Below are 10,957 nucleotides of genomic sequence, written 5' to 3' on the forward strand. Positions count from 1 at the left end.
TCTAGCCGGCCCACCCCGTGTTACTCTAGCCGGCCCACCCCGTGTTACTCCAGCCGGCCCACCCCGTGTTACTCTAGCCGGCCCACCCCGTGTTACACCAGCCGGCCCACCCCGTGTTACACCAGCTGGCCCACCCCGTGTTACTCCAGCTGGCCCACCCCGTGTTACTCCAGCCGGCCCACCCCGTGTTACACCAGCCGGCCCACCCCGTGTTACACCAGCTGGCCCACCCCGTGTTACACCAGCCGGCCCACCCCGTGTTACACCAGCCGGCCCACCCCGTCTTCAAGACAATAGCCGCGGCCCGCGGTGTGGCGGGTAGTGATTGAGTCAGTCTACAGGGAAGACGATAATTCTGGCGATATTGACAGTTAAATTACTCGGAATGTCGTTTGAGCTAGATTGGGTGGTTGAATCCATGACATTAACGAGAGAGGAGACAGATTACCTCTGGACACATCTTGGAGACCGGCCACAATACCCCTGGACACATCTTTAAGACCAGCAGTAGAAGGAATGACTACTTAGCGAATATATTTTGTCTTATAAAATATATGCGCTATGCATTACCTTTTTTTTTCTTTCTATGGGGGTTGTTCTATGAAAAAGTGGTAAAAACTACTCACTAAGTAGTTCTTTTTAAGGGTGAATTTTGGCAGAGTCTCAATTCGTCGCTGCGGTGTTAAGGAGTTCTTATGGAGAAAATTACTCGCCTCGGTGTTAAGGAGTTCTTATGGAGAAAATTACTCGCCTCGGTGTTAAGGAGTTCTTATGGAGAAAATTACTCGCCGCAGTGTTAAGGAGTTCTTATGGAGAAAATTACTCGCCGCGGTGTTAAGGAGTTCTTATGGAGAAAATTACTCGCCGCGGTGTTAAGGAGTTCTTATGGAGAAAATTACTCGCCGCAGTGTTAAGGAGTTCTAATGGAGAAAATTCCGTGCTAAACGGTATCCCATTTAAGACTGGATTTCAGCAGTCCCAATTCGTCGCTGCGATGTTTAAATATTCTTATGGAGAAATTACTTGCTTCGGTCTTAAGGAAATGTTAGGGAGAAATTATCATCGCTAAGCTGTACGCCGTTTAAGATAGAAATTATATTCAGAGGTGGTCCATTTTCAGAGGATATGTTAATTAGTGTTAAGTAATTACCAGTGTCGAGCTTCAGTTCTTGGACCTGGCTCTTAACGTTTATAGGTGTATTATCGTAGCGTAGCGTATCGTAGGTGTATTATCGTAGCGTAGCGTATCGTAAGTGTATTACCGTAGCGTAGCGTATCAGCCCACTTTTCCTGAAATTTAAGTCATACATATTTCAGACGTAGTAGGAAAAGAAAACGAAGTTACCAATCTCTAGCTCCTGTCCTCCGCCTCAGTTACTCGCATAATTTCGTTACTATTAACCCGACTTTACTGAAATTTAAAACCACCGTTTTTCAGACGTAGTAAAATAGATGAAGGTAGTCGCCGAGTTTCAGCTCTCGTCCTCTGCCTTAATTCACTCATGTGTTTTTGCTATTAACACTTCAATTCCCACAAAATTTAAAACATAATTTTGTTACTATCAACGTGGGTTTCGTGAGGTTTAAAATATTTTTTTTATTTATTTATATACAAGAATGTACATTGGGTTTGTGAGAATACATAGCATAGTATTTACAATCTTGTTATTTCTAGTATTTACAATATAGTTATAATAATAAATAATAATAATTTTTATTTAGGTAAGGTACATACATAAAGAGATTTTACAAAGTTTGTTGGGTTAATAGATAGAGCTAGTACATACAATGCCTAAAGCCACTATTACGCAAAGCGTTTCGGGCAGTTATTTCAGTATATTAAGTACAAATGAAATAGTTACTAAGTTTTAGCTTCTGTCCTCCGCCTTAGTTCATTCTTGCATTTTCGCTATTAACAGTTCAATTTCCCCGGGATTTAAAATATAGTTATTTCAGACATGGTATCTAAACCTGTTCTATTTTACTAAGTTTAAGCTCGTCCTCCACCTAAGTGGCCTCGTATAATTTGACCCAGTTCAATGTTCACCAAAACATAGTTATTTCAGAACAAGTGAGTTAGCTCTTGTTCATCGCATTTATCAAAGTAAACATGTATCCCAGATCACAATACTTACTCTTCCATAAGTCTGGTGTCGCTACGTATCTCTCCGTCAAGATACTTGTAGGTAATCGCGAGTCATGACGCCTCCTTCAACACCTGTAGGTGTGTAAATAATCACTCAGGGTCAACACATGTGTGTGTGTAAGTGTGTGTGTGTAGGTGTGTAAATAATCACTCAGGGTCAACACGTGTAAGTGTGTGTGTGTAGGTGTGTGTGTGTGTGTGTGTGTGTGTAAATAATCACTCAGGGTCAACACGTGTAGGTGTGTGTGTGTGTGTGTGTGTGTGTGTGTGTGTGTAGGTGTGTGTGTGTGTGTGTGTAAATAAACACTCAGGGTCAACACATGTGTGCGCGTAGGTATGTAAATAAACACTCGGGTAACGTTACTGACAGGTAACCCTTTTCTTCCCACTTGTGCGCGCCACAGGTCGCCCACTTCTCCCCCCCCCCCTATCCCTTGCACTCACTATCCTCCTTAAGCACGCTCCCCCCCCCCCCCGTATCTTTCCCCCTCACACCCTCCCTCTCCCCCCCCCCCCCCCTCTGCAATACACCCCTTATTGCTAGCTCGCTCCAAATTGAATAATTCTCATTTTCCCATTCTGCATTTCTCTCTCATCTCATGGAAAAATGTTTCTTGTAAAAAGAGTTATTACCAAGCATCGCATCGATAATCCTCTTACTGTACTGTGTCAATACTCAAGGGTAAATACGCAGCTTTTCTATACACTGGGTATGTTCATTATATACTCTAGGCATATTCTTATATGTTCTCTTTACGTTCTTCACAAGTTCTTCACAAGTTCTTTGCTTAATCTTCATATACTCTGTATACCTGGTTGATACGGTTCTGGGAGTTCTACTCCCCCAAGCCCGGCCCGAGGCCAGGCTTGACTTGTGAGAGGTCCACCAGGCTGTTGCTTGGAGTGGAGGTAAGAGATATGGGGCGACCAAGACAAACGCGTGTCAAAGATTAACCTCCAAGGGCTTAGCAAAATCCTTGTACACAAGGGGTGACCATAAAGCTACAAAGAGGGGCAAAGAACGACACACTTCCGAGGAAAAGTCATAGCACAAGTCTTATACGTAGAGAACCTGGAGCCATGATCGGTGGCCCAAGACGACACGGCATCAATCACAAGTTGAAGCCGGCGCTGAAGGAGAGGCGAATCATCACCCTGACAGCAAAGGGTAAGATCATCGACATAGAGAGCGGAGAAGACACCTGAAGGAAGAGAGGAAAGAAGACCATTGAGGGCAACCAGAAAAAGAGTAGTGCTCAGAACACTACCCTGGGGCACACCTTCGTATTGCTGAAAAGAGGGAGAGAGAGCGGTACCAAGGCGCACCCGAAAGGAACGACGAGAGAGAAAGCTGCGGAGAAAGAGAGGGAGATGACCACGAAGGCCAAAAGAATGAAGTTGGGACAGAATATGATACCGCGAAGTGGTGTCATAAGCCTTTTCCAGGTCAAAAAGGACGGCAACAACGGAGGTCTTCGCAGCAAAAGCAGTACGAATATAGACCTCCAAGTTCACCAGGACATCTGTCGTGCTGCGGCACTTGCGGAAACCAAATTGAGAAGGGAAGAGGTGGTGATGGTGTTCCAGGAACCACATCAGACGAACGTTAACCATACGTTCAAAGAGTTTGCAGAGAACTCGTGAGGGCAATAGGACGAAAGTCCTTAGGGGATGTCCCAAGAGACCCCGGTTTCCGAACGGAGGACAACGGCATCGAGCCAGTCCTCAGGGACTGATGACGACTCCCAGACCCGCTTATACAGACTCAGTAAATACTGAGACGTACATGGAGGGAGATGGCGAAGCATCTCATAATGAATACCATCGGAGCCCGCCGCCGTAGAACCGCAGAGGGCCAGGGCAGACTGAAGTTCAGAGAGAGAGAGAGAGAGAGAGAGAGAAAGGGATCGTTATAGGGGAGTCGAAGATGAGTGGAGAAATCTAAAGGACGAGATTCAAGGACAGGTTTACGAAAAAGGAAAGATGAGAACCAGAGCTAACAGAAGAAAGTGGGAACCCAGTTCGGTAGCGACCTGCAACGGGTCCGCCACAAGAGTACCATGGAGGTGAAGGACCGGTGAGACATCGCGAACGAACTTACCCGCTATCTTGCGGATACGCTTCCAGATCTGCGGCAGAGAAGTTTCGGACGTAATGGTGGAGACATACGAAGCCCAACATTCACTTTCAGCCGTACGGATGGCCCTACGGGCCACCGCACTCGCCTTCCGAAACAAAAGAAAAGAATCGGCCGTCTGCCTACGGCGGTGTCTCTTCCAGGCTGCACGCTTACAGCGGACAGCCCGAGCACAGTCCGCATTCCACCAGGGAACGCACTTCCGTGAACCCCGAGAGGAAGAGCGAGGAATAGAGCGGAGGGCAGCGTTGAAGACAGTGTCATGAAAAAGGAGGAGAGCGCGAGGGAGAGGCAGAAGGGAGAGGTCAGAGAGAGCAGCACTTAGGGTAAATAGGTTCGTCTACCTTAGCAAACTGCCACCTATGGAAGGAGAGGGGAGGGTGAAAAAGAGAAAAATGTAACAAGGATGGGGAAATGGTCACTGATGGAGGTCATCGAGAACCTGCCACGTGAACTCTAAGTAAAGAGACGACGAGCAAAGAGAAAGATCAAGACAGGAAAGGGTGGGAAGAGCGAGGAATAGAGCGGAGGGCAGCGTTGAAGACAGTGTCATGAAAAAGGAGGAGAGCGCGAGGGAGAGGCAGAAGGGAGAGGTCAGAGAGAGCAGCACTTAGGGTAAATAGGTTCGTCTACCTTAGCAAACTGCCACCTATGGAAGGAGAGGGGAGGGTGAAAAAGAGAAAAATGTAACAAGGATGGGGAAATGGTCACTGATGGAGGTCATCGAGAACCTGCCACGTGAACTCTAAGTAAAGAGACGACGAGCAAAGAGAAAGATCAAGACAGGAAAGGGTGCGAAGAGCGAGGAATAGAGCGGAGGGCAGCGTTGAAGACAGTGTCATGAAAAAGGAGGAGAGCGCGAGGGAGAGGCAGAAGGGAGAGGTCAGAGAGAGCAGCACTTAGGGTAAATAGGTTCGTCTACCTTAGCAAACTGCCACCTATGGAAGGAGAGGGGAGGGTGAAAAAGAGAAAAATGTAACAAGGATGGGGAAATGGTCACTGATGGAGGTCATCGAGAACCTGCCACGTGAACTCTAAGTAAAGAGACGACGAGCAAAGAGAAAGATCAAGACAGGAAAGGGTGCGAGTTCGAGAGTCCAAATGCGTGGGCTCACCAGAATTCAGAAGAGACAGGGAAGAAGAGAGGAGAAACGGCTCAAGAAGGCGACCTCGGGTATTCATCAGAACATCACCCCAGAGGGAATGACCACAATTGAAATTACCCAACAGGAGCACAGACTCCGACAAGGAGTCCAGGTGGTGTTTCAGATCAGGAAGAGAAAGCGGGACACTCGGGGGGAGATAAATGGAACAAACTATGTACCATTTCCTCACAAAGATGCGAACAGTAGAACAATGGAGAGGTTAAGAAAAAAGTAAGGTGACAAAGGGAACATCAAAGCGAATCAAGAGAGCAGAAGAGTTAGGAGCCCCAGCAACAGCTGGGGGGGGGGGATGGGAAGTGAACTATCAGGAGAGAGCGCCAAGCCATTACAACTATATAGCACTTGGAAGGGGTCAGGATTAGGATTTGGGATGGGCCGTGGAAAAGGAATGGTGCCCAAGGCCAAGGAAAGACCTGGGGCACCAGGAGCATCGTCTCCTGGAGACAGACACAAAGGGGAGGGACAGAAACCGCGAAATCAGAAGTTGGAGTTCAAGGAAATTGGCGTATTAACCACGAACGTTCCACTGTAGAATAGACATCGACAAGAAGAGAAAGGAAAGCAACAGAGAACAACGAAGAAACAAAAGGTGAAAAGGGTACGTTAAAGAAGCACAGGATCAGGGTCAGCGAAGTCAGGGTTAGGGGGGCATGGGTAAACTGAGTAAAGGAGGGAAGGGAGCTGGAGGACCGACCAGGGGCAGGCGAGCAGGGTCCGCAGGAGGGGGAGGGGAATAACCGAGAGTCAAGGACAGCAGCAAGAGGGACAGAAACCAGGGAGTGCACCTCAGCAAGGGCAGCAACCAAGAGGGAAGCGGGTCCAAAGAAACTTCCATAGCAGGAACAGGGCGGAACCACCGAAACGGGAGGGGACAGAACGAGAGAGTCAGAGGTTAGGGGCAAGGAAGAAGGCGAAGCCTTACCTGCCGGGAAGGAGGAAGGAGAGGAGCCAGGCTTACGCTTCTGACTCAGAGACAGGCGTCCCAGCAACAATATACTAGGCGTCTAGGATTCTAGCAACTCAACAGGAGAAGCAGAACGAGAGCGAACACGACGGCCGTTGGGAGAGCGATGGACATCAGCCCACACTGATAGGCTAAGTTGTAGCGCCAATAGACGGAGGAGAAGGATAGGAAGGAGGATCGGAGGGAGACGAGGAAGAAGACATGACAGACCGGGCAGAAAGAAGGAAAACCCCAGACAGAGGACCAGGAGGGGGACCCTTCGGGACAGAACTCAAAGGAACAGAGGAGGGGGCGGGTCAGGGCCTAAGGCCTGGAAACGGTTTTGAGGAAGGTGGGAAGGACGAGGAGAAGAGGAGCGCAACACGCGAGCACAAGAGACGCCAGCGAAAGGGGGGAGACAATGAACTTGGCGCCTCGCCTCAGGAAAAAGACAAACGCTCCCGGTGCTTCAAGTTGAGGACGACTGCCTTAAGTTTGTAACGTATACACGTGCGGGAGAAGGTAGGGTCCGCCACATTACAATTGAGGCAGCGGGCGTGGGGAGAAGTGCACTCTAAATTTGAGTGACCCTCGCCCCCACACATGGGACAGAGACACGACTAGAGCATTTGAGAACACCATGCCCTAACCTCCAACACTTATTACAGAGCTGAGGAGATGGAATATACTCCTGAACGGAGCACCTGCCACCAGCAAGAATGACAGAGGGCGGAAGGGTCCTACCATCAAAGGTAATCTTCACAACCCGAAGGGGCAGACGGCGACGACGGCCCGTAGGACCATCCATACGGCTAAAGATAAGGGTTGGAGATCTTTCGTTTCCACTATTTCGTCTGACACTCCTTTGCCCCAGATCAGCAAGAAAATCCGTAAGACAGCGGGTAAGTTTGTTCCAGATGACTCGCCCGTCCTTCACCTACGAGGGTTCTATTGTGGCGGATCCAGTGTCGGGCGCAACTGAACTGGGTTCCCACTTTTCAACTGTTAGCTCTGGCTCTCATCACCCAACCACTTGGGCTGAACGGTAGAGCGACATTTTCGCAAGTTGGCGTTCAATCCCCGACCGTCCAAGTCATTGGGCACCATTCCTTTCCCTCCCCCCCCCCCATCTCATCCCAAATACTTATCCCTTCCAAGTGCTATATAGTCGAAATGGCTTGGCGCTTTTCCCCTGATAATTCCTGCCTTCCGTCTCTCATCTTCCTTATTCGTAAGCCCCATCCTGAATATCGTCCCTTAGATTTTCGCACGCACCTCCGGCGTCACTATAACGATCCCTTCTCAGCCCTCAGCCGACACACCCACCCGCTGCTACAACCTCCACCTGCTACACCAACCCACCGCTACACCCCACCAGCCGCTTGTTGGGATCGAACTGTCGATTACTTAACCCAACACATTTAATTTAGTTTTTTCTAGTGTATAGTTACTCTGATAACTATAGTTTATAGATAAATCTCATATTACCCGAATTATTATCACCTGCGACTTAGTCAGGCGTCGCCCTCAGCCCGACATGTCAGGTGCGACACACGTATATCACTGAGCCCTGATTAAAGACAAAAGAAAATATTGGTAAAATTTTATCATGGATACTTTATATTACCCAAACACGTGGGGTACCTTATATATAGAGTTTTATATAAATTACTGGACACTGTACACTAGATGTACAGTTATATATATATACCGAGACAATAACAATGATTAGCATAACATGATGTTTAACAGTGATAAATTCTAGGTACTCAGGTACGGTAAAAATGAGAACCTTAAACATAATACAGAGTACAAAACACAATCAAATGTACCCATAGTAGGAAAACAGCATGTAAAGGATTTGGGAATAATAATGTCTGACGACCTAACGTTTAAGGAGCATAACCAAGCAAATATTGCGACAGCCAGAAAAATGATAGGATGGATTACGAGAACTTTCAAATCCAGGGATCCCATCACAATGGTTGTACTCTTCAAGTCACTTGTGTTGTCCCGTCTTGAGTACTGCTCAGTACTCACTTCCCCCTTCAGAGCAGGAGAGATTGCTGAAATAGAGGGAATACAGAGAACATATACGGCACGCATAGACGCAATAAAGCACCTAAATTATTGGGATCGTCTCAAAGCCCTCCAAATGTACTCACTAGAAAGAAGACGAGAGTGATATCAAATAATATACACCTGGAAGATACTGGAGGGCCAAGTACCAAATCTACACAGTAAAATAACAACGTACTGGAGTGAACGATATGGAAGAAAATGTAGAATAGAACCAGTGAAGAGCAGAGGTGCCATAGGCACAATCAGAGAACACTGTATAAACATCAGAGGTCCGCGGTTGTTCAACATCCTCCCAGCGAGCATAAGAAATATTGCCGGAACAACCGTGGACATCTTCAAGAGGAAACTAGATTTATTCCTCCAAGGAGTGCCGGACCAACCGGGCTGTGGTGGGTATGTGGGCCTGCGGGCCGCTCCAAGCAACAGCCTAGTGGACCAAACTCTCACAAGTCAAGCCTGGCCTCGGGCCGGGCTTGGGGAGTAGAGGAACTCCCAGAACCCCATCAACCAGGTAGCAGCATTACTCGTCAGTCATAATGGTTCTCTCCCGAACCATTTTACTTCTCTTGACTGTATCTACTATGAAACAGCAAATCACTGTTCATGAGACCCTCAGCCAACTACACTGACGCGACGGAATATATATATACAGGAACCGCAAATGTCTGTAGAACTTTTCTACCTTCTCAGGTGGCTCAATATTATTATTATCCTGATGTCAACGGTAGATTTCTAACACTCCCTACGGCGTTGACAGACACCATCTTCCACTGGTCGTATTTCAGAAGAGAGTGGATCACCTCGTCGCAATCTCGCCAGACGGCTGGTCACACACACACACAACTAAGGAATGTCGACATAGTGGAAGAGTGTAGAGTACTGCGCTGCCCATCTTCCGACCTGTACTCATTGCCTCGTCCGGTGATTCTGATTGGCCAACAGAATTCCCGCCACCGGACGAGCCACGCCGTGTGGGTCGTTAACAACCTGCATGGTTGTTAACGTTGTTCCCCCTGTAACATTGAGTAATAAAGCATTACTCTTAAGCACTTATGCTCTTTGTACTTAAGTAAAAACTTAAGTACTTAAGTAACTCTTGTACTTAGGTACACTTATACTCTGATGCGACGCAATAACACGATAAAAGAAACTTCCTGTAACACGCTACACCCACCAGCTGCTACACCCACCAGCTGCTACACCCACCAGCTGCTACACCCACCACCCGCTACACCCACCAGCTGCTACACCCACCACCCGCTACACCCACCAGCTGCTACACCCACCACCCGCTACACCCACCACCCGCTACACCCACCAGCTGCTACACCCACCAGCTGCTACACCCACCAGCTGCTACACCCACCACCCGCTACACCCACCAGCTGCTACACCCACCACCCGCTACACCCACCAGCTGCTACACCCACCACCCGCTACACCCACCAGCTGCTACACCCACCACCCGCTACACCCACCAGCTGCTACACCCACCAGCTGCTACACCCACCAGCTGCTACACCCACCACCCGCTACACCCACCAGCTGCTACACCCACCACCCGCTACACCCACCAGCTGCTACACCCACCACCCGCTACACCCACCAGCTGCTACACCCACCACCCGCTACACCCACCAGCTGCTACACCCACCACCCGCTACACCCACCAGCTGCTACACCCACCAGCCGCTACACCCACCACCCGCTACACCCACCAGCTGCTACACCCACCAGCTGCTACACACACCAGCCGCTACACCCACCACCCGCTACACCCACCAGCTGCTACACCCACCAGCCGCTACACCCACCAGCCGCTACACCCACCAGCTGCTACACCCACCAGCTGCTACACCCACCAGTCGCTACACCCACCAGCCGCTACACCCACCAGCCGCTACACCCACCAGCTGCTACACCCACCAGTCGCTACACCCACCAGCTGCTACACCCACCAGTCGCTACACCCACCACCTGTTTCACCCACCAGCTGCTACACCCACCAGCCGCTACACCCACTAGTCGCTACACACACCAGCTGCTACACCCTCCAGTCGCTACACACACCAGCTGCTACACCCACCAGTCGCTACACCCACCACCCGCTAGGTTGCAGGTGGTGGGTGTAGCAACCATACTGGGTTGCGTCTCAGCTCTGGTACCTTTCGTTCAACTCCTACCCTCAGCTTGTACGCTGACCCTGGCTTCCTGTCTCTCCAGGACCGCCGTGATCGCTACTGTCTTCGCTATCTTGCACGGTCCTTACAACATCCTCACTCTCGCCTCTGTCGTGCTTTGACTTTCACCCCTCCTGTAGTTCCTGTTCCTCTTCACCACCTTCCTCTTTCTGTCCGTTTGTCTCGCATACAAGATTCTCTTTCGGTTCATATTACCAATGTTGTTCCGTCCTTGCCCCTGTGGAGGGTCCCCCTTCCCAAATTTTGTACTTCCCTGACCCGCATCACTAAAGCTTTTACCCC

Source organism: Procambarus clarkii, chromosome 69 (genome assembly GCF_040958095.1).
Source record: "Procambarus clarkii isolate CNS0578487 chromosome 69, FALCON_Pclarkii_2.0, whole genome shotgun sequence".
NCBI classification, from domain to species: domain Eukaryota; kingdom Metazoa; phylum Arthropoda; class Malacostraca; order Decapoda; family Cambaridae; genus Procambarus; species Procambarus clarkii.